Source organism: Periplaneta americana, chromosome 16 (assembly GCF_040183065.1).
Source record: "Periplaneta americana isolate PAMFEO1 chromosome 16, P.americana_PAMFEO1_priV1, whole genome shotgun sequence".
In the NCBI taxonomy this organism is placed as follows: Eukaryota; Metazoa; Arthropoda; class Insecta; order Blattodea; family Blattidae; genus Periplaneta; species Periplaneta americana.
The window spans coordinates 61,304,802-61,324,123 of NC_091132.1; the positions used below are offsets into that span (position 1 = coordinate 61,304,802).

At 35.2% G+C, this 19,322-nt stretch overlaps 1 protein-coding gene across 2 annotated transcripts in view; it reads left to right on the forward strand.

Moving 5' to 3' along the window:
- LOC138716370 (sialin-like) overlaps positions 1-19,322 on the forward strand; it is a 211,494-nt gene that overhangs the window by 108,357 nt on the left and 83,815 nt on the right. The gene's annotated exons all lie outside the window — the stretch shown is intronic.

Below are 19,322 nucleotides of genomic sequence, written 5' to 3' on the forward strand. Positions count from 1 at the left end.
GCGGACGGGACCTGGCTCTATCAGGGGCTGAGGTAAGTTGGCCCATCTATCAGCCAACGATGACAGGAAGGGCTAGGGACTCCGGGCCTTGGGGCTTATCAGGCTAAGTGTACGGACTCGTCCCGGATCTAGTCCTCGTAAAGTCAAATCATAGTACAGCATTGTACTATCAGTCCAGACAGGTGGGGAATGTTACAATTTTGTACAATATACATCAATTATAATTACAATAGTCAGTCATTTTCTTCTGTATTCTGGTAATTGCCCAGTACACACCTTCTAAATATATGTTCTATGCCCATAATATGCGTCACAGGTTCCCTCTTCCCTATTCTAGTTTCATAGAAGATGTTCTGATGTGTAATGGTTCAAGGAGTCTTACTGACAGTGAAGGTAACACTTCAGTTTTTTCTTCTTCTTCTTGACCATTGTCGAGATAATGAACATTTTCTATTGAGATTTTCTCTGACTAAGAGCTGACGTGCAGACATCCCCAACTGAATTCTACCTCCACCAGGTGTTCAAAATGCTGTCGATGCATCTGAACGCAACGTTGTGTTCTTCTCTGTAGCGACCTGCGAATCCTCTTGGGCAGTCCTGGACCCTTCCTTATTGCTGAAAGACATGTTCAATCCGAAATCGCAATTCCTGAAGTGTGTTGGCCTCAGAAGTGTATATAACAGACTTTTGTGCGAGATCGTGCGTATTTGCTTGGTTTCCGCACAAAACCAATCCGCGGAAAGTCTAAAATTCCACATTCAGTATTCCCAACCTAACACACATAACAATTTCCCTCTTCTTACCGCTTAAGTGACATATTGATTTTACTGCTTTAGGCTTTTAACATATTATTTTTAGAGACGTTCAATATAGTAATAATTATAAATTGGAAACTTACCACTGCAATTTCACCTAAATTGCACTGTTAATTATTGTTTTTAAATATTTGCAAAAATTAAGTAAAACTCTACAACTCCGCTAAAGTTACTGCATTCGTGATGCAAGTAACATTAAGGAAGCCGTGAAAAAATCAACAAGATTCCAGATGCCGTTGTTATTACTGCAATATGTTATATAAATAATATTGTTAAAATATTAAAATGAAAAATAAATCATTACATAACCTTACCGTTTGTTTTTAAGTTCGCCTTTATAGACTGGGGGAAAAAAGACAGACGTATATCACGGCCTGCTGGAGTATAGTAAACACAGAAAACATTTTAAAGCAACAATGTTGAAGATATTTTTGTTTTGCAAATTTGCCGTCATTGAACAGAAACCAAGATGGAGATTTCATTGCAACTAATTAGAAATTCCTCTTTCAGGTATGTAATAAACGATCTTCGCACAAAATAATGTACGATAAACGAGCGGTATGTTTTCTTTCAATTCTCGGAAATTAAAAAAGCTCAACTACGTTTCGCTTCTTCAAACTTTTCCTCGAACATGATAACTTCAACATACCGCTCTTGTAACGCATATTACTATTACATCACCCCAAACACAGAAATCTAATCGAATTTAAATCCGGTGACTAAACCCTTAAGCAGTCGCGCCTAACTTTGTAACATTAAGAGCCGCGCGTGGTGTTGCTGATACCACAAATATGATAGTTCTTGTGGGATTTTTTTGGAAACAATTATACAATTATATGAAATACTTTAATACGTATCACAATTTTATAATTAATATACAGTAGATCGTTAACTTAATAGCTCTCTGCAATGGTCTCTGGCTTCTCAACGCATGGGTTGCTGCCTATGTTCTCTCTGCTAGATGTGACATCATGACGATTCACGTGAATAATGATGGACGTATTAGGCCTGCAAGTGGCATCAGAAATGGCGTCGAATTCAGTTGTGAAATCCACTGAAGGAGCAAAGTGATGATCTTGAAAAATATCTCTATTCACAGGTCAAACTCTTGCTGTACGAATAGACGAAATGAACTCATGGCTGTGCATAATGAAGCTGCTTTAGCATATGCCTTGCCTATAACCACACTGATCTTTTTTTGTTTACTTTCAGTCCCATGTCTCTAGGATATTCTCGTAAGAATTTCTCAGTTTCTTCAATCATCTTGCTGGGAGAGGCTGGACGAAAACGGAATCGAGAGGCTGAGATGAGATGAGACTGTTAAGTTCATTTATATTGGAACTCCAGCTGGACAATCTATCGCCATTTTCTAATCACGCTTCAACAGCGCTGAAGAGGTTATATAAAATTTGTGAATACTCAACTAAAAAGGAACCAACAGAACACTGCTTCCAGCCATATATTATGTTATTTCATAATTTAATGTCATTTAGCCAATGCACTCTGTACTTACTTTCAAATTGTAGTACAATTAACAAAAACCTATCTGACAAGCAAACATTCTGATGTGGGCTGATAAAAAAGTTAATTTTTCTCTACCACCATGTTAATAATGTCAAAATAAGTGCTTTTACAAATTTTGGCCACTCGACCGCAATTACGAGGCCTTCCAGAAAGTGATTTTCCCTGGGGCCGTTTACAGAAAAAAGCACAATTGTGTGGAAAGATTTATTGCAACAGATACAGCAATTGTTACGCTATATGTCAACATATCCCCCACTGGAATTGAGACATCTGTAATACCATTATTATAATATTTTGATATGATACCTCTTGCACAAAAGGGGAGATCTATAACTGAAACTTGATTAATATATTTCAGTATTATTTATATTTATCCTGGTAATAATGAACAGTTTGACTCGTAGACATTTTGTTTTTCAGCATTAACTTCCCATGATTGTATGAGAAGATTCGAAGAGAACGGCAGTTACGTAGACCTTCGGCTCCCCCCCCCCCCCTACTACCAGTAATGCATAGCACAATGTCAATACGGCGGTTGCTGTCGTCTGCGATACATCGAACTTTTCTGTTGATTTTCGAGTTCGTCATTTTTTTTCTGGTTATTAAATGTTTATTTAAGTTGTGTTAACTCTCGCTAGTGGTTTTATATTTTATTTTATCCGTCTTAGTATTTATTTTATTGTTGTAAATAGTTTTGTTTTATTACTATTATTATTATTATTAATGAATTAATTTGTATTACTATCTTTGTATCATCTCCGTCACGGATATTCTATTCTTCTTCTTCTTCTTCTTATTATTATTATTATTATTATTATTATTATTATTATTATTATTATTATTATTATTATTATTTTTAACATAAACTTTATTATTGATCTCTTTAAAATTTATGTGGACTACTGGACTGTACTCGAGCACGAGCATATGCTCATTTCGGATATATATATATATATTCATATGTATCATTTCAAATGTAAATTGTGAATAAATTTGAATTTGAATTTGAATTTGACCATGGGATCAATTTTTGTATCCTTATGTCAGAGAAGTCAGCCGCCTGGGATCGGAAGCAGCGTTTGACAACCATCTGTCGATTCCATAGTATGACAAATGTCTCAATTCCGGTGGGAATATGTTGAAAAATAGCTCAATAATAATTGCTTTGTCTGTTCCAATAAATTTTTCCAATGAAATTGTGTTTTTTTTTCTGTTACCAGTCCCTGGCGAACTTATTTCTTTACGGCCCTCGTAACTGCGGTCGAGTGGCCAAAATTTGTATAAGCACTTATTTTGACATTATTAACATGGTGAAAGAAAAAAAATTAACTTTTTTATCTGCCCCCATCAGAATGTTTGCTTGTGAGTTTCTTGTTCAGCCTACGTGTTAAAGTCAACTCAGGATTGACATATGCGAGGAGGAAGCCTTGAGGTGACGTTTCATGCACATGCAGTCAAAATGACCAAGAATTATGGCAACAGTTCATTGAAAGCAACGGTCCATCGATGGCTACTCTCCCCTATTATTTCTGCCTCATATACTACCTACGTCTTTGGACTTCGGCTGTTGCAGTTTCATGTTTTAGAATGAAATTGCTAGTATCCACAAGCGATGACTTGCGTGAATGAAATTGAGTACCGCCTTCGTATTGCATGCATGTATAGTAATTTAAATGAGCTGGAACACAGCGCATAATAGTAACCTATGTAATTACGTTTTTATCACTAACCTTCTTTTCATGTCATTGCTTAATGGCCTTGTTTCAATTACAAGACACTTTTGATACTATTTTAAGGAACTTCCTGCAATTTCATGACGAGTAGGATAAGATGCTCGTGCTTGTGAAAGGCCCAATAAATTAAAATGAGACAAGTTGTTCTTCTTTTCCTTACATTCACTGTGACTGGGCTCAGTGACTCTTTGTCCTATCACCTGTCACAAACACTGACAACTGATAAGCGGCCTGCGTCATTTAGGCGATGACGTCATGTTCAGGAACCACTAATTGACTAATAACTATATAACTGATAGAAGTATTCATCTGCAAGAAACGCTGAATTATTATTATTATTATTATTATTATTATTATTATTATTATTATTATTATTGTATTTTCTTTTCGATTTGTTTTCTCATCACTTCCCTTTCCACTCGAAAGAGATGTTCATCTCAAGTATGACATGACGAATTATATAACATGATCGTGACTAACAGTGTAGCGTCCACCGCTGTGGAGTACAGTCAGCGCCAGCGTTTCTGGCGCATGTTCTTGAGTAAAAAGTCAGTCAGTGAGCATTTGTTGCCAGTGCAGCTGAGAACGGTACCACACAAATACACGTTAGTTACGTCAGCAATTTGCCAATCACAGTTGTCAGTCTTATTCCCCACTGACTGTGACAAGGCAAGATATTCTGGGGTGTGTCCTTGAGTACATTGTCCAGTCATTGGCATCTGTTGCTACTTCGACTGAGAGTGGTACCACCTCTTAAACAGAAGTGACGTCAGCAACTGCCAATCACAGTTGCCCACAGTCTGCGACAAAGATACGATACTCGCTCTCAACGTTCCCATTACTTATTTCACACGCCAGAAGTGGAAGCTTTGATTATAACTATTAGCACGCCTAACCGTGAAACCAGCGGACCCGTGTTCAAATCCTTGTTGGGACAGTTAAGTGGTTAAGGTTTCTTCCAGGATTTTCCCTCTACCCATTAAGAGCTGGACTCATCTCGCTGGCATTATCACCTTCATCTCACTCAGAAACTAGATAACCATAGCAGTTGATAAAGCGTCGTAAAGAAACTAACTACAAAATCAGTGTAGCAACATAAGCACTGTAATATGAATCAGCAATAGTAATCGAAGTAACTGCATTAGTAGCAGCAGTAAGAGCAGCATTATTGTAGTAAATATCCTCGTTCAATTAATACCCTACCGCTGTCAAAGCGAACGTTTTCCTTTGAAGAGATAAGATACGAGTTTGTTTGTTGATTAGGCCTTCTCAGATACCGCACAATCACAAGAAGCTGTAATGCGTTAGCATTTTGAATGCCATGCCCATGTCCCCTCCACGTGAAGTATAAAACAACGGTGTCATTTCTCGAGTTAATTGATGGCGACAAAAATGTCAGTAATTTTAATTTCACTTTTAATTAATAGTCATCTTATAGCTTAAAATTTATTCATTCTGGATGACCGTTGTAGAAATGAATGTACTGATGTCGCTATAAAATAACTGTAATTAGGAATAATCTTTACAACGAAAACATGACAATACCGCTTGAAAATAAAATTATTGATGAGTGAAAAAAAAAAGTATATCCAACACAATGCTTGTCGGCAGGGAACTAAATCACCGAAGCGACTATATCCATGTGGTAGTAGTAGCAGTAGCAGCAGTAGCAGCAGCAGCACCAGCAGGTTGTTCCACGTGTCCAATACGAATGCTCTGTGTAGTCACGTGATGGCGGATATTATTTACGCGTTACATGAGAAAAAAAGACGAAAAAATTGAAACTAGATGATTTGAAGGAACCAATAAGGAAACTTCGTGTAGGTGATAGATATACTGTCGTGACATTTTGTAAGACGTATGTTCTTCCAGTATTGATAATTCTGCTGACAATGAAAGAGACGGATAACAGTAAACCCATAATTGCTATCCACTACTTGACCACAAATAACTTTACAATGATAGGTGCACTTGCTACTAGCTAAAGCAAATGTTTGTCTAATATTTATTACGAGTTTCTTTCCAGCGGATTAATTTCATTATACAGGGAGATTCATGATTACGTGTAAGTACTTTGTGTGTGTAATGTAGAAATGAAACTAAGACTAAACGTTCTATATAACTTTTTCTCAAAACCTTTAATTCCAGAGTTAACGCCATTTTGCGTGGAACTTGCGCTCCCAAACAAAGAAAGGATAACACACCAATTATAAACTAATTATCACTTTCGTACATTGCATTTTGACTTCAATACCAGTGGCGGCCGATGTGGCATGCTGGTGGAGGTGCCAAAAATGAAAAGGTTGTACCCAAATTACCCTAGTGAAATTGATAATCGCAGCTCATGTTTGCATTATGTTAAATAAAACACATTAATTAAACCATCTATTTTACCAGATGTACAGTTAATAATGCATCTAGTAACAGTTACAATAACATTTCCGAAGCTAATAACGAAATTTACAGATACAGATAATGCAAAACTTTCACAGTATTGTTAGTCAAATACAAATAACTTTTATAACTAGTAAAATTACTGGCAAAAATACACGAGATAAACAGTGATATAGATGATAAACAAACACGTTCGCACTTTATTTAACAGGCAGATGAATTCAAGGCAGCGGCCTGAATAACACATGTTCATGTCCTGCACAAATCTCATGTATCGTTAACAAAAGCATCAATACTATAGCAACAGTGTAGCGATATTTAGTTGCCGCAAAATAAAACAAATATTACATAACATTAACAAACAGTTTTACATAATATGAAAAAATATTTATCTTTATAAAAAGAACCATGACTATCCCTGTATTCAATATAGTTAAATGGATAATAATTTACACATTCAAATCCAAGTTATGTGCATTAGTTTTGAATTGGCAACGTTACATTAACATTTGGCGCGGAACTTTAACTTGTGTTTTCGTGCAAGTCTGCGGTTGATGGTTCCCTTCCTAACGTCTTCAACAACCCTGCCATCTAGCGAAATTTCTGCATTACTGTGCTCTAGCGGGCGGAATATTAACTACTGAGTCAAATTGAATTCGGCTCAAAGTTTGCCATAAGAAACGCATATAAACTAGAATCAGTAGCCTTTTGTACAGTGTTATATGAACGTAGGCAGTGACACAGCGAATTGGCTTCAACGTTCGGAAAAACGCTGCAAGAGTGCGTCCGGATCTGTGCGCGCGCTCGTTCAAATGAAATACGAATAAAATGTGTAGAAATAAACTATTACAACTGCTTTTTAGGATATTATTTTTTGTTCCTTTCATTGGTGGTGCCATGGCACACTGGCACTACCCCAAACAAAACAACCAAAGTGACTAAAGTCACTAAATCCATATCCTCGGCAGTCCACTTATGCACGTTTTGTTAACTAAAACCAAACACAGTAAAGAATGTAAGGCAATTTCTTCTAGACTTTACACATTTACACAATTCTTAGTGTAATGCATGTTCAAAGTGCTGTCCCTCAACTTGAAGACATACCTGTGCTCGCCGCCTTAGTGATCTCTGAACGTTACACAGCCCGTTCAACTCATTACGAACAATTCCACACCCGCTGTTGTAGTACTTCTACGTTAATTGCAGCAGAGGCATACACTAACGACTTCAGGTGGCCTCAAAGGTGGAAGTCCAGAGGGTTCATATCCGGTGATCTGGCTGGCCAAGGAGTTGGCCCTGCGCGGCCTATCCATTGATCTGGATACGCAGCATTGAGATACGCCCGTACTTTGCGGCAGTAATGCGCAGGAGCATCATCGTGCATAAACCATAAGTTCACTCGCGTTGCAAGAGGGATATCATGTAGCAGACCATGCAATTCGCGTTCCAAGAATGCGCGATAGATTTCCCTAGTCAACCGCAGAGGTAGAACTCGAAGTCCGAGTAACTGATTCCCCACAATACCACACCAAATGTGTGAGAGAACAGTAATGCCTATGCAGTTACTACGACGTAGGTGCCATCTACTGGAACTCTGGATTTAAAGGTTTTGAGAAAAAGTTGTGTAGAACGTTTTAGTCTTAGTTTCACGTCTACAATACACACACAATAGTAATATACGTTACAAGAGCGGTATGTTGACGTTTTCGTGGTCGAGGACAAGATTGGAAAAGCGAAACGTAGTTGAGCAACTTCGGAACACCAAAATATCTTTCTTCAACATTGTTGCTATAAAATGTTTTCTATGTTTACTATACTCCAGCAGGCCGTGATACACGTCTGTCTTTTTTTTCCCTCAGTCTATAAATGCGAACTTAAAACAAACGGTAAGGTTATGTAATGATTTATTTTTCATTTTAATATTTTAACAATATTATTTATATAACATATTGCAGTAATAACATCGGCATCTGGAATCTTGTTGATTTTTTCACGGCTTCCTTAATGTTACTTGTATCAGGAATGCAATAAGTTTAGTGGAAGACTTTACTTAATTTTTGCAAATATTTAAAAACAATAATTAACATTGCAATTTAGGTGAAATTGCAGTGATAGGTTTCTAATTTATAATTATTACTATGTTAAACGTCTCTAAAAATAAGCCTAAAGCAGTAAAATGAATGTCGCGCTTAAGCGGTAAGTGTTATGTGTGTTAAGTTGGGAATACTGAATGTGGTATTTCACACTTACCGTGTATTGGTTCTGTGCGGAAAACAAGCAAATACGCACGATCTCGCACAAAGTATTTACACGTAATAATGAATGACCCTGTATAAAGTATCTAGTCGCATACTTATAATATGCAATGAAAATAATTGAAATTTTAATATTGGCAATTTATTTTAATAATATAAGTACTAAATAACATTTAAATTGAATACTTATTAAATTAATGTGTAGTATATATTATTTTATATATATATTATTTTTCATCGTATAATGTGTAGTATTAAAATACAAAATTACTGTTTTTAATAATGAATATAACCTATAAAAATTATACAGTGCGATTAGAGATGGCCGATATTTCACAAACCGATATTTTGTCACAGGTATTTTTTTTTGTCACAGATAAACCTGTGACTGATGACGCGAAATATCTGTGACAAAATATCGCTATCGAAATCTGCTCCGTATTCAGTACTCTGTGACTGTTGCAACGTCTGCGACTGATATTTTCTCCTCTACGTCGTGGGTTTGCGCATGCGCATGATACAATAACAGCAATCGGGCGGTGGTATTTGATTATTTTTTCGTGATATTTTGTTCAATATTATTTTTTTCAAAGTGATGATGTGTTGCAAAGTTATTAGCGGCATTATAATAATATAATCATGAATCTGACATTTTGTTTTCATAATAAGTCTGAATACATGTTTTATAAATATTTTATATATTCCCCCGAGATCTTCACATTTTCATATTACTGTGAATATATATATTAATGTGTAAGTATTTTCCACTCAATTTTTACGCAGTAACAATATTTTTTTTAGTTATACTATTAATTATAAACAGAATAGTTACAGGAGCCTACATTATTTCAATAACTTTACATGTACTTCTCTCATTTATGTATGATCCAGTTTTAATGTATAGCTCTAACACGAACAGTGCAGGGTAGTATTAATTAAAATAATTAAACTTAAAATAAAATTATTTGTAATAAGTTCATTACCGGTATGTTGTTTATGGTTATTAACTCTTAGGAAATCGCACAGTGCTTTCTAACATTGGTACATGGTACTCGTGTGGGGTGTTATTTCACCCAATTAATAGGCCTAATCAATGTTCTAAACTTGATATTTAGTGATATTTATCTAGATATTGTTAAAATCATCAACTTGCAAGTAATTTTCAACTTTTATGGGGTAGTTAGCAAAAATTGTCAATTTTATAAATTCCAAAAAGATTTGACATCTAGCAGACACTGCTCCAACAAATCGTTCTCATTGCCCTTGCACACTTTTAAAATAGACCTACACTTGCACATAAATGGGATAATTAATTACATTTGAAAATAGGGGGTATCAAACGTAAATCATGTTAGTTCACTCCGTGTCACTGAACGTTATGCTCTTCCGAACTTTCGAAGCATTTCTCACAAGCCGACAACAGCACCTATAGAATTAAAACCGAACGAGATAAAACTTATTTGGCTAAACTAACCTTGAGGTAGTTTCCTTCGTATTCCCCTTATACACCTTGCATATACGAATCTGTGACAGGTTAGGTTTGGTTAGTTTAGGCTTTGTTATGCCTTGGATATACGATCAACTGCATCTCCACAAACAATCAAATTCAACGATTTTCACTTCCGAAATCACCGACACTACCTCAGCGCTAGTTTAACCTGAGGAACTGTCTCTCCACAAAAAAATTATTTATAAATGCAATGATTTTCACATCCGAAATTGCCGAAACTACTTCAGCGCTAGTTTCACCATCTTATTATAAATGATAGTGATTACACGATTTAAATAATAATAATAATAATAATAATAATAATAATAATAATAATAATAATACCATTGGTTACCAATACTTTATCTTGTGTAAAATCGTGTCTGAACAACTGTCTTGTTCTGTAATTATTTTCTATTGTTTTTCCGAATACTTATGTTTCGTTAATTTTTATTGACTCAATATTATGTTAATGCACGACTTAAAATAATTTATCGATTATATTATATACAATAAAAAGGATCAATTTTTAAAACGATTAGGATAATCACATAACCTCAATTTCTCCGTACCCAACTACATTAAAAATTATCAACTGATTCCATATCTACAATCAACTACGATATAACCTCTTGGTATATAAGGTTAACTTTTTACATGTTACTGTTCAGTTAGATTAGTATTTATTTGTTAATGGTACATGTACATAATTTATTTGTTGGATTTTCCCATATAAACCACTGAAGTGTGGCGTGTATAGAGAAATCGTATTCACATAGCACTGCTCTTCAATATTTCCTGTTAATTTTTATCGGTGTGACAAAATATCGGTATAATTCATGCATATTGTGCTTACTTAGCGATATAAAATATCGGTGTGACAAAATCACAGATAAAAGTCACAGATATTTAATTGTCACAGTCACAGTTGTCATAGATACTTGAAAATATCGTTTAAGCTCAACTCTAAGTGCGATCAGTTATGCTTTCTCCCGCTGCGCGGGATTTTCCTATGAGCGAGTCCCCACTCGTTTGCCGCGCACTGGAGGGAGTAGCAAGCTGCTTGCTTACTTGTTGACCTTGCTGATTGTTGCAGCACAGCTGTTCCCGGGTGTGTGTTGTGTTGTTCGTTTCTTAATTCGATAGCATACATAAAGTGTATTATGCCTCATGAGTTTACAACGGCATAGAATTATTATGTAAAAAGAATAATTATGGATAAATAAATGTCTAATTTTCAGAAGTATTTATTGTTTACAAACTGAACTAGTTATCATGAATTTCTCAGCATTGTCTCATAAATAACTTTTTTTTTTTTGTAAAATTAAAATTTAAGGAAAAATGAATAATATTCCATACTTTTTAACGCTCTGTATGTCTGTTTATATTATAAGCATTATAAAGCTTGTATGATTGAAGCAATGTTTATGCTCGACCATGCCGAAATGTAGTAATTATACACCTGGTAACAGTCCTTTAATGCATGTCATTAAAGTACACCTATTCATTAAAGTTCAGGTTTTCGATTATTCTCGGATATGCAATCGAAAGACAGCTAGGGAAACGTCACGGAGGCTGGAAATCCAATACTGTCGCAGAAGGTTATGTTCTGTTACTATAATAATTAGCGTTAATTGTAAATAATATTCAAATAAATTCTATTTGTCATCTCGTTTTTCAATGTCGAATTCAATTTCAAGGTTCTATCAAGATTAAACTTTATCTTACTCTCTACTTTATATCAAGGTCGTCGACATTCGTTTCCCGGAAAAAATCAATACTTTCGCGTCTGCGCACATCTCACAATTTATGAGGTAGGCTATTGCACTCACTCACATAACAATAACATGAATACTTATGAATAATTTCAAGTTAGAAATATGGTCGAGCATAAATAGTCGTATGAAACTTGCCTATAATGGTAATTAAGACGCTCGTATGAAAATTATGAAACTCGATTGCGCTCGTTTCATAAACATCCTCGCGTCTTAATTACTACCATTATAGGCTCGTTGCATAATGTACTATTAGTTACAGCATTTAGATTTACTTCTGTTATTTTATATAGGGCCTACTCGTAAGTTAGAAAATACGTAAATAACTTATTTTAGTTACATTACAACGAGGGGGAATGTCCGCTGAGAAGATGCCCATGTACCCAATTGCGTTTTCTTAGCTCCAAACACGCTATAATAAATTTGCATCAGCTGCAGTGTGTTACTCGACGCGATAACCGTTTTGACTACTATGGTCGCTTCCCACTTAGCATGAATTAAAAGGGTACTTCACATGGGTGTGTGTTGTACTGTCATGCATTCAGAAACAATGAATGCTCACTCAGTGGTGACCGTGAAGCTTGCCTGGAACTGTATTCAAGGTCAATTACAGTTAAATATTAATGAAAATGTTAATTATAGACAATGGTATGAATAGAGTGCTGTTCACGTCGGCGTTGTCAGGAATGAAAACGGACAACTGACAGTGAAAGAGAGAGAGGACTGACTGACATATGGCTGAAGTGTGGTGAATGATAAACATGCAGTTCAGTCTGACAATTGCGTATTTTGACGCAAGTTTCTCTGAAACCTTTGAAATTCCAGTCGAAATTCGGCCTGTTTTCAGATTGCGATACAAGGAAATGACAATTACGTTACAAAGTACTTGGAAGACGACCATCGGTCGGCAAGGAGGAGCTGAGAGCAAACAATTTTTATATTTTGCTATGTTATTTCCAAAGATTGTAATATTCAGTAAAAATCATCAACATTAATAATGTAAGATGAATAGGGAACAAATTAGCGTAAGTAAGAATCAACATCGAAACGTAAATGATCAGTTTTTTTTAGTGAGGTTATGCCAGTCTTCGGACCGCTGTCTGAACATATAGCCTGTAGTAATAACTTTAGAAACAAAATTTTATTCTTTTCAGAATATAAAACACAAAACAAAATAATGAAAAATTATACATTGCATACTTGCAAGACCGACCATCACTTGGTAAGAGAGAACCGATGACAAAAAAAATTATATTTTGCTAGGTATGTAATTTCTAAAGATTGTACCGTAATACTGAGTCAAAATGAGCAATATTAAAATAATCAGAGACCCTTGTGCTGTGTCCCAAAACTTGCGCGATGCAACATCATCATCATCATCATCATCAGCATCATCATCATCATCATCATCATCACCACCAGCAGCATCGTAATAATGAGTATTTGAGAATTAAAATTTTTGTGTATTAGGTCTTCACTCTTAACAACGTTACGGCCGACAACTCTGTTTAAACCGAAATTTTCTTCCAATGTATTGTATGCCACCAATAAAAGTGTTGTGTATGTTGATATGATGTTAAGATTCTTATATTTTGATTTCCATCGAGCTTTCGGTCTTTAATGCCTTATTTCCTATAACATTGTGCTCACTTCTAGGGCCGTATTCATAGACATTTTTAGCGCGGGTTTCCGGTGAATGATCAGCGTTTTTCGTATTCATAAACCAGTGTTAGCGATAGGATATGATTTGAATTCTGTTCAAGTAACCAGTGGATAGCCGGGGCTAGCTTAGTACGCTCGTAGCGCGTGCTGCGAAATGTCTATGAATAGCACCCCTAGTGTCTATCCAAAATAAAAGCCACCCTTGATGTAAACACTATCCGAAGTACTCAGAACGGAAAGGAAGAAAAATTTGTTTAATTTTGATATTTTCTTCGTATACGGCCTTTACACACTCTTATTCTTTCTTTAAAAAATACATAACAAAATGATGGACAATAATTTTGTGTTTGTCGCATACAAAATTTTGTACGATGTCAACAAAAGTTATATTCCTCGAAAGTTACTACAGTTAGTCTTTTCCTCCTTCTTAAAGATAGGTAGAAATATGGACTCATTCCTTTGTTCTGATACAATTTCCTTTTCCCAAATAGCAGGTACAACCTTCTAAATTTCACTCTCTTGTATTAATTCTCCTGGAATTTGATCGATACTTGGAGACTTGTACTTTTTCAGATTTTCTATCGCAATTTCGACTTCAGGTAGTGTGGATTCGGGTATAAATGGCTCAACAATTTGTATTTGAATTTCGTCCCAATCATTTCTATTTGGCCTATGTACATTTAGTAGTTGCACAAAATAGTTTTTCCATCTGTTCAGGATTGAATGAGAGTCTGCAAGCAAGTCACCGTTCTCATCCTTGATCACGTTTATCCTCGCCTGATATCCATTCTTAAGTTCCTTTATGCCCTGATATAAATCTCTAATCCTTTTATTCTTACTATTTGATTCTATTTCATTCCGTTCCTTTATGTTTTAAATCTAATATGATTTTAAAATATTTGATGAAAAATGTGTGTGTGTGTGTGTGTGTGGGGGGGGGGGGCTTCACTCCGGTGAATTACCCTCTGTCTACGTCACTGACTTTACTCAAGCGTCCTTATTCGGCCGCGTCCTTTTTTATTAAATTTAGAACGTCCAGAGGCCGTTTATCAAAGTTATCTTTTGTTTTCCATTTTGTTTCCTTTGTTTTACTTACACTAATACAAACACAACACCATGCCCGAGGCGGGACTCGAACCCACAACCCTTCGGCCCAAGCGATAGAGACATTTTTTCAGAGATACATAGCCATTGAAACAGTGTATTCTGTTATTAAATAAGTGGCCAGAAACTGGTTGCATTCTCAACAAAAAGGAACATTTCGGAATTCTGAAGCGTAAACATAACTCATACGGTTCATTGAGGAAAATTCTTTCTTGTATTGTGTATTTAACTATGGTTAAAAATAAGTCTTTCTCAATACCGCATACAACTCACTAACGGAGACAGGGAATGCAGAGTGTCAGCAGAATAAAATTGTGTTACCGGTTTAGTGCAAACAATTAACGAAAATCCACGCATTGTGTTCTGCGCCAGCTTTGAGAAAACAACTAACCGGGAAGACCCAACGTCCTGTCCGTCAAAAAGCAACCTCGTCGTTAGGTAAGAATGCCGATAGTTAGGTTTGACTCGCCCTGTATAATTTTACAACAAGGCACAAAACTCTTATTAACGTCCCCTCCGTCCAAAAGAGAAATCCTATGTAAGTCACTGCATTGCATTCAAGTTCTATAAAGTTTGTGTAGAAAGTTTGTGTAGCAGAATATCGTCGTTCACTTGTCAGATGTCAAGGATGATGGATTGCCGATGTCAATTTCTTCATATTAAAAAAGCAATGTAGTTGACTGATGGTGACGGAGTCAGCGTTCAGCGTCCATAATTGTTTGAACTCCTCTGCTACTTCATTGTGTTTACTGATTTTTATTGCGTAGGTAGATTGCATATTACTGTACTGCTTAATTAAAGAGCTATATATCGTCGTTGATTTTATGGAACGCCATATATGACAGAACACAACATAATTTTTCAGAAGGAAGAAAAATTAATTAAAAATCGATGGGATCTACATAAGAATATGAAGTAATTCTGTAGAAAACGTTGGTGAATATGGTGAACATAAATGACACCATCGAGAATCAGTGTACCTATGCCTATTGATATTAATTAATTTTTTCTTCCTCCTCTGTACCGTCACATAGGAGGTTTCATAAAATCAACGACGATATAATAAAGACCTCTTAGGTTTGCTTGTTACAATACGTAGCCTACAATCCCAAAAGTTAAACCACTTGGAAATTACTACTCTGAGTAATTTCTAATCAGCGTTCAGGCATTTAGAAATCAATTTAGCAGATAATTTTCTCAAATTATGATGTATAATGTAAATGTCATGTCCATAGAACATTTATTTTTAACAGTATGACAGTATTATCGATTTGAGCACAATCGAAACAAAGAAGCAGCAGTTGCAAGATGGAGGCGCCTCTGCACGAGTGACCAATGGCGACTTGATTCGAGCATTGATGCACGCTTTGTGTCTGGTTGGTAACGATGCACCCAAAACTCATCATCTGTAACTATCCGGGTAGCATAATATATTGCCATCCCTGCTATATTCCGTGTCGGATTCCACCTAGTGGAAGTGGATCGTGATGTCGGGGAGAAACTTTCATCATTACATTTAGTTCGTTCAATGTGTTTTGTAAAATAACGAATGTGTTAATGTAATGATAATTCCATATATAACTTATAGTTCAATAAGAATTGAAATGTTTTTTGACTTTGATGAAAGTGTTCAAAATTGCTTTATAGCGCCACATTGGCAATGATGCAAATGTGCAATATTCGTTATATTGGCGAGTGGATGCTCTACCTTAACCTATAATAATAATAATAATAATAATAATAATAATAATAATAATAATAATAATAATAATATAATTATTGTTAAATAGTAATATTAAATAATTATTAATAAATAATTATTATTATTAAATAATCATTTAATATTGCTATTTAATAATAATTATATAAATATTATTATTATTATAAAATTGAATAATAATATAATAATAATAATAATAATAATAAATACGCATTAAAATCTAGAGATTTTTGTTAGAAAATCGCGGGTTTTAGAAAACTATCTAGCGGGATTATATGGACAACTGTTGGCAACACTGGCTGGCGGTATTTTCTTTGAATGTAAGCCAGAATGGGCGTTATTGAGTGTTGATACTGGCAGTATACTGTTGATGACAGAGTTAGCGGCGTCTCTCATCACAAAGCTTATGATAGCGAGCATCGAGATTTGCCTTCCTAACGTATCGTAATATAATAGCAGTAAATTCTTTAATGTTATCATGTGAGACTCTCACGGTGAGAGGCCATAACATTGAAAAAAGTGCTATGATCGCATTGTGACAGTATTATTGAAAAACTGTCCTTTTTCCATTGGCAGACCGTTGATTAAATTTGAACTGATTGTTGCTAATCATTGTGCTCTTAAATTTATGTACTCTTTTAAAGAGTTATGAATAACATTTAAAAAATATAAAAATTAATAGTTATAGCTTTAAAACCGCTCCCTCAAATCTGACGCCCTAGGCAGCTGCCTAGTCTGCCCTGATCACAACAGATACTATAGAACAAATACCACAGTCACGGATATAGTCAGGGGTAACGAGCTGGAATCGTACTTCGTGACTGAGCTCGAGTTTGGGTTCGAATACCGCGTGAGATGATTAACTGGATATTTTCTTTCTGAGGTTTTCCCAAACTGTAAGCCAGTGATGTCAAAGCAAGCGCATTTTTCTGACCTTGACGTCGTGCGCGAGCATCAAGCGCTAAAGTATGGAAAGAGAAAGGGTTGTGTATATGAATAAGCAGCCTGTTGGATTAAGAAAACAGTGGTGCATAAACTTTAGACGGGACGAGAAATTTTATGTCGTTATTTTTATATGGCTTCTTTCTGTTTGATATTATCTATATTGTCTGTAAAACAAAAGTACTAATACTGATTTCTTAATATTGCAGTTGTGTTTTAAATGTTACTAACATAATAAAGAGTCAATAAGGAATATTCACATAAATTCCATAGTAGTACAACTATACTATACTAAATGGATGAAACACGTCATTCATAAAGAAAGTGATTTCCCAAAAAAAGATATTGAGTATGACATGATAAGTTGGAATTGATATTGATGGTACCTTTAGTCTTATAAAAGTAATAAATAAACTAATTAAAACAATATTACAGTACAAAGCAACGTTACCTAGGTGCTGTATATGTTTTAAATGTAACTAATATTCCATAAGAAAACTCTTATCGCATTATGCTTTTAAGGTGATATAGGTGAGCAACTTCCTATCACCAGAATATTAAATTATTTTCTCGAAATCTGCTGAAGCTATAGAGCTGACATTTTTATAACACATGGACACGTATCTTTTGCTTATAATGTAACAGCAGTTGCTTTGTTAATTAATTTTCTTATAAACAATTTCCATGCGAATATTTTTAAAATTTTTCAATACACTATCTTCTGTAATACGTATTTACGGTATATTATATTTACGAAAACATTCTGTAAGGCTACTAATTAAATAAGCCTATATCTGAAAATTTCACTCTTCTATAAAAAAAAGTTTAGAAAATATTTATTTTGAATAAAAAAAATCAAACTTATGAAAAATGAGAATTAAAATTAAAACTTACATTCTTATAATGCACTTATACTTCTCAGACAAATCTAAAAATTAACATGGATACAGTTTTAATAAGATCTCTTCCTTTATCCATTGAATCAGTGCTGGCCATCCCTGAATATAGCTCGACCAAGCGGCATATACTACCTCACTCGTCTGTCTCTTTCCTTTCCGCTGTAAAGCGCTCATGCTCTCCTGAGCTCTAAAGCGCGCGCTTGCTTCTATAGGCATCAATTGACATGACTGCTGTAAGCGAATGTCAGATGACAAATTTTCAGACACATTCCACTGTAAAGAATTTAATCGACGCTAGATATCTGCGCATTTGATAAAACTTCGTTAAATAACCGATTAAGAATGATGTCTTGAAATTCTGAACGAATCAAGTGAACAACGCGAAAGGAACAATTCATAATAATATGACGACATAAGAAAAGTGTATAGTCCGGGACAGCTTACTTAATACCCTAAGGGTGAAATCTAACCATTTTCCCCCCATTACTACATATGCTAGTGGATTGTGATGATTTTCTAGTTTGCAGGTTGAATTTTCTTTTGCCAACTTCGTTTCGAATTTCGATACTGACAAATACTACAAATGCTAGTGATTTTGTAACTGGTATGTTGGCAGCTGAGACAAATGTTATCGGTACTGGAATTCCATGAAATTATAATTGTACTATATTTCTGAGCCGGTTACTGGAAGCTAGTGAAATTTGAACATACTGCTAATTAATTAATATCAGTATTAATATTAACACATAATAGTTACTTTATGTGTTGCGTTGTGGTTATAATTCAAGACTATAGTCAGATAGGGGAGAGTCGGGTAGTATCGGACATCGGGTAATATCGGACAGTGAGTTTCTTTCATCTACCACACGATGATAGTACCTGATTGACATGGTTACGTTTCTGTGATGTCGCATAGAGAAATGTAGCCATGTCATTCAGGTACTACCATATGATGGTAGATGAAAGAAACGCACTGTCTGATACTACCCGACTCTCCCCTAAGTTTTCGG